Source organism: Colossoma macropomum, unplaced genomic scaffold (assembly GCF_904425465.1).
Source record: "Colossoma macropomum unplaced genomic scaffold, Colossoma_macropomum, whole genome shotgun sequence".
Taxonomy (NCBI): domain Eukaryota; kingdom Metazoa; phylum Chordata; class Actinopteri; order Characiformes; family Serrasalmidae; genus Colossoma; species Colossoma macropomum.
In genome coordinates, this window is record NW_023494788.1 from 41,394,708 (window position 1) to 41,400,753 (window position 6,046).

The following is a 6,046-nucleotide window of genomic DNA, read 5'->3' on the forward strand; positions in this document are numbered from 1 at the left end:
TACATATGTGAAAAGATCCCTAAGTGAAGACAAACCCAAACTGCAGACCAAAATAAATAATAAATAAATTCATAAAAAACGGTCGTGGAAATGTGAAAAGTAGCAAAGAAACGTGATATCTAAAGTGAAGAAATGAAAAAAACGAACACAAACAGACGATATCTGAGTACAAATGGGGGGAATTGGTGGAAATCTGAAGGAAAGGCTAGAGAAAAAAAACTGCAGCCCTAAATAAATAAATAAAAACGTTAATTTGGGGTACAAATGTGAAAAGTAGCAAAAAAAAAACAACAAAAAAAAAAACGTGGGGATCTCTAAGTGAAGACTGCCCACAACTGCAGACCAAAATAAATAAATTCATAAAAAACGTTAATATGGGGTACCAAAAAAGAAAAGAGTACCAAACATATCAAAAGTGAAGAAAAGGCAAAAACACAAACTACAAGAGGGAAAAAATGAGTGGGAATCTTAAGTGAAGACCACCCAAAACTGCAGACCAAAAAAAATGACAAGTAATTAATTAAACGGTTGTAGACGTGTGAAAACTACCAAAAAACGAACACAAACATGATTTCTGAATACAAAAAGGGGAAAAAATGGGTGTCTGTTTATCTGAAATAAAGACTACCCAAATGATGACGAGGGTAACTCGAGTTAGATATGTAAAAACACAAAAAAAAACAAACACAAACAGCCGATATGAAGACTAAAAAAAAAAATACTGGCTGGAAAATGGGGAAAAATCTGCAGACAAAAAAATCTGAACACTACAAAAAAACACTGTGATGTCTGAAATGAAGCGAGATGGAAAGAAACTTTTGGACATGTGAAGCAAAAATGACCACGAAAATAAAAACGCAAGAGCGTAGTAGACGGCTAAAGGGAAAAAACGAGATCATGAAATGATGCAAAGGCTAAAAACACTGAAAACTAGGCTAAAAAGCTGCTCCACCGTTTCACCGCTCCCTCCTCCAGATCACACCTTTGGCTGAAGCTCTGCAGAGGTGAGCAGCTCTGTAACAGAGTCTGCTTTTAGCTCCACTCTCAGCTCGGGTTGAACTTTTCCTGAAATCCCCACCTCCCGCCTGAAGAGTGAAGCAGGTGCTCCGTGTCTGCAGTAGCAGTGGAGCTTTAAAGCAGCTGCTAGACTGCAGGCTTAGAAGAAAGCAGGGAAGAGGAAAAATAATAATGCTGATGGCGTATTTGATTAAAGTTGACCGGTACAGGGAATGTCTGGAGGAGGGGAGCAGACGGAATTTCATAAAATGTGGAAAAAAAAAAACCTCACCTGAAATAAGAGACAGCATTGCTTTACCACAAACGCAAGTGTCTGGGTCTCCAGTGGGCCTACAGTGCTGAATTAACATCTGTAAGGCTGAATCAACACCCAGTGTTGGTTAAAGGGGAACTCCACCGAGTCTTTTTAATACTGAAATGTAAATTGAAATTTATTGTTCATTGTAGAGAAACTTACAACACAAGATTTCATTACAGTCGTGGTGAAAGGAACCAGGGGAGAAATCTACAATACAAATATAGACACTTTACTTACGTTCAAGAATGAGCAGTGAATTTACGTGTCTTCTGAGTTCTTATATGTAAGATATTGGTAAAATAGTGGGAAATCTGAAGAAATTAGCTTTTTTTGGGGCTTTTTTGCCATGCATGTACCACCATGAACAGGTTTTTATAAAAAATGTTTTAGGCCTCGAGCTGATCTCGGCATCCAGGCATCAGAGACGGCATTCATAACCACTGGATGTAATAACTTTGTGTGAAAGTTGGCCTTTAGAGGCATTAAACTCCTCAGACGTCTGGTTCCCATCACCACCACTGTGAACAATTCTGACTCTGCAAGTTTCTCTAGAACAGAGCGTTTGACATCAAAACACTCTGAATGACTCTTTACCTCTTAATAGATTTAATTATGCAGATATTTTTGAAAACTCATTCAAAGTCCCCTTTAAGTCCAGTTGGACACACAAACACTATAAGAGATAATACAACTCTGGGGATTTTACAGTGCAGAGCTTATAAAAGGCCAATATCCACATTTTTCTTGTACTTTTTGTTGGTGTGGGGTTATGTACCAAAAACAGGCAGTATTCACTCCTGTATGACCTCTTTTATCCTTTCAAACTAAACAGGCTGTTTTTGTTACTGTGCCTTTAAGACTGATATATGTAAATAAACTCTTCTCTGATTGACTGTCTTGTATTGTGCCTCATTCAAAAAGGAGCCCAGGCTGCAACGTTCCTTAGAACTTCAGTGTGAATGGGTGAAGCTAAACTGTAGGTTGATTAATCTAAATGTACTGTTTAAAATCATGAATTTAAAATGGACTTTTTTGCGGTTTAGTTTTCACAATTTGACTGTGGTCAAAAATACATTCAGAAACTTTTATCAGACTCTTCTGTGAGGAAAAACTGGATTTCCATGATATGAATCCTAACAAGCTAAAACAATCCAGCGAGGCTTCGGTCACCTCATCTGTAGGACCCTACACAGTCCCTGGCCACTTTATTAGAAACCTTTCTCTTGTCGATGTACTGTTGTGTTTTTCCACACATGACTGTCCATAAACAGTAAAGTACAGCACAGTATGATTACAAATACCAACCCACAATTCTCCATACCATGGCCGAGTAGGCGTTCTCTTTAGTGTGGTCACTTGATTTCTCATGTGAATCTAGCATTAACAGTGAACACTAACAGTAGCAACAACACAGGAGCTTCAAGGCTTCTGCTTTACCTTTTTCTCGAGGTTTGTTTGTATGCGAGTCACAGACTGACTAGCTAGTTGTGTTTTCATTTGTTTGCCTTTTACTTTTGTTTTTAATTTGTACTGTTGTTAATTTTTAATGCTGGTCATCTGACTCTGTCTGTGATGATTGCATTTGGCCAATTAGTGGTTTGCACCATTAACATTCACAATTACTCAAGTGTATTTTACTAAATCACAATTGACCACAAAATGCATGATAAGGGATTTGGTATGCTGGTTGACCAGCATCCAAAACACAACAGATCACAAAAAACACACACACACACGTTCTAAACTGCTTATCCTTCTGGGTCGTGGGGGGGAGCTGGAGCCTATCCCAGCTGTCATTGGGCAGAAGGCAGGATATGGCAGACAGACAGACATATACACTCACACACATTCACACGCATGCAGACACAGGGAGGACCCTGGTCGCCTGCCCGGGAATCGAACCCAGGCCCTTCTTGCTGTGAGGCGACAGCGCCACCGTGCTGCCCGGCGGTGATCAGTATATAACTTTTCATTTTTCAGCATAGTTTGAAAACACCAGCTGCCCTTTACATTGTGTAAAAGTTTTATGATTGAGTGGGCCCAGAAAATAGTCCAAAATAGTTTGGAATAAAGTCTTTTTACCTTAACTTATGTTGAATGTTAAAGCTTTTCGTCCATCAGCGTCAATGTGCTAGTTTTAGTTATCCATTGCTGCTGACCAGCATCCAAAACAACATATTATCCCTGTCAAAAAACACATGCTGGCTTTGCTGGTGACCAGCTATGCTTGTCTAAGCTGGTTTTTCTACCCTAATGTAAAACTGCCATTAGAGACTGTAGCCTGTCTTTATATACACAGTTTGTGGCAACCATCCTCGAGACTCTAGTGGTCAGTTTCTGAACCAAGAACCAGCTGGATATGCGTGGAGAAAGGACCACTCTCAACCTGCCAGCGACACTAACTGGGGTAAAAATCAGTGCAGTGTGTTCACTGCTGGGAATGGTTCACCACCCAAATAATATCTGGTCAACATCAGTCCTTTTGTTGAGAAACTAACCAATGATTAATGGCGCTGACACACTGCATTACAACAGGGCTGTGATCTGTAAGTGCGTACACCCATACGGTGGACCCGTGAGGTAGCTGGACCTCAGAGTGGCCAGACAGTGGAACGTCCGGAGTGTAAATTCAGCTTTGTCAGCTGTTTGAGACGTACCTGGGAATGCACTGTTTGTCCGCGGTACCATGAACAGAACATGTGAAAGTGGAAATAATAACAGCATCTGGAATGAAAGCCGTGATTTACGATATGATTTGATTTGGAGCTTTTAATCTGATACACAGCATGTTTAACAGGCGCTGACTTGTGCGCGAGGCGAGTGTGCTGTCGAAGGCCATGAGTTCTTACATGTCTTTCTGTGGATGCAATGTAAACAAAGGCAGCGGCAGACTTAATTTGCCATCAGCTACGGAAACATATCAGTGTCAGATTGGGGAGTCCAAAATAAGGGCTTTAATCAGCAACACATTTTAAAAGTTACAGGTGTTTATCATTTCAGGAAATCCCCAGCCTCTAGGTACACTGGGAGATTGGCAAAAAAGAACATCCCATAGAGTGGAATTAATGTGTCTTATTTGCCCAATGATGCCTGGATGAGTAAGAACAACTCGTCTTGTTCCTGCAGTCTTTTAGTTTCAAGTTGCACACCTGGTTTGGCCATTTGGTAGAAATTTTTAGAGCACAGCAAGATAAAAGAGCAATGTTCACCCATCCTTGATCAAACTGTATTCAGACATGTGCTATATTCACAGTTCGATGCAGTTATATGTGTATTCTGCTTATGCTGTGTATGTTGTCTGTATCCACATGTAGAACTGTGGCCTTCAGTTCAGCCATAAATGTGAACACTCAAACAAAGACACTGCTAGAACATTACCAGTTCCTGTTAGTGCCCTCACTGAATTTCTAATAGTGTGTTAGTGCTAACGCCGGTGCATGCAAACTTATATTCTACCTGTCTAGCAGTTTCACAGAGACTTAAAGAGCTATGGCATAACACTGACTGTGTTTTCCATTTATAACCACTGAGTGAAGTCTGGTTAGGTTATGGCTCGTGTTCACAGTCAGTGATGTATTAAAGTCTCAAACAGCCCAGAGTGACCTTTTGTGATTGGTTGATTCCTCTGTGACTTCCTATTAATGCTGGTGTTTAATCACGCTGCTTTCATGTGGTCTCAGTTCCATCAGAGAAATTAGTTTCCCACAACGAACACAACATGAACACGCTTGATAGTCGGATGATAAAAGTCAGGCACGAAAAGTCAGTCGCTGCGGCACGAATTGGCTGAGTTTGCCATGCTTTCTTCCAGAAGAAAGAAGCAGATAGTCCGTCTGAGTAAAGTAGGCCTAATTAAACATCACTGTACAAATATTATAAATGGTAATGTAAAATTTACACATGTACACTTAACCCACATTTTATTTCGGTTTATGTTCAAGATGCCAGTAATAGGGCAAAAGCCAGCGAGATAATAAACTACAGGATGATTCAAAAAGATTAATCCGATTTCAAAGCGCCATATTTTTACAACCGTGAGGCGCCTAGGAACCAATCACATTCCAATTGTAAGAGGGGGTCATAGAGTTTCTGACGGTCAGTGGAAGATGGCTCCCTTCAGTCTGAGAGGAGATGAGACCCCTGAGCAGAAAGCATTCTGCGTTCTCCACTTCAATAAGAGTGAATCCGTCATAACTGTGCAGAGTGATTTTCGTGGGCAGTGAAGCTCCAACAGCTCAGAGCGTTCGTCGTTGGTTCCACAACACTGGATGATCTCCGAAATCGCACTGAAAGAGCCGTGAGTGCAGCGACACCCGACATGCTCAATCCAGTATGGGATGAGTTTGACTATGGCGTTGATGTTGTCTGTACAGCTGGAGGAGGTTCATACTGAGACCTTGTACAATTACATAATAAACTTTATGCTCATTTAAACCATTTCCAGTTTACTGCATTGATCTGTAATGATTTACAAGTGAAATAAATCATTTTGAATCCTATTTTTGAATCACCCTGTACATTGCCTATTAGCTGTATTATGTAGCTGGCATCTATCAAATGTGATAGACATCTGCTGGTTAATAAACTACAGCAACCATTTCCCATCCTCTGTGTTTTTAACTGCCACATGAATGAGTTCTCTCAAAATAGCATCATAGTCCTGCTCCTGAAGGCCTAACACAGTGGTTCTCAGCCCTTGGTCCCAGGGAACCCCTGCCCTGCATATTTTTG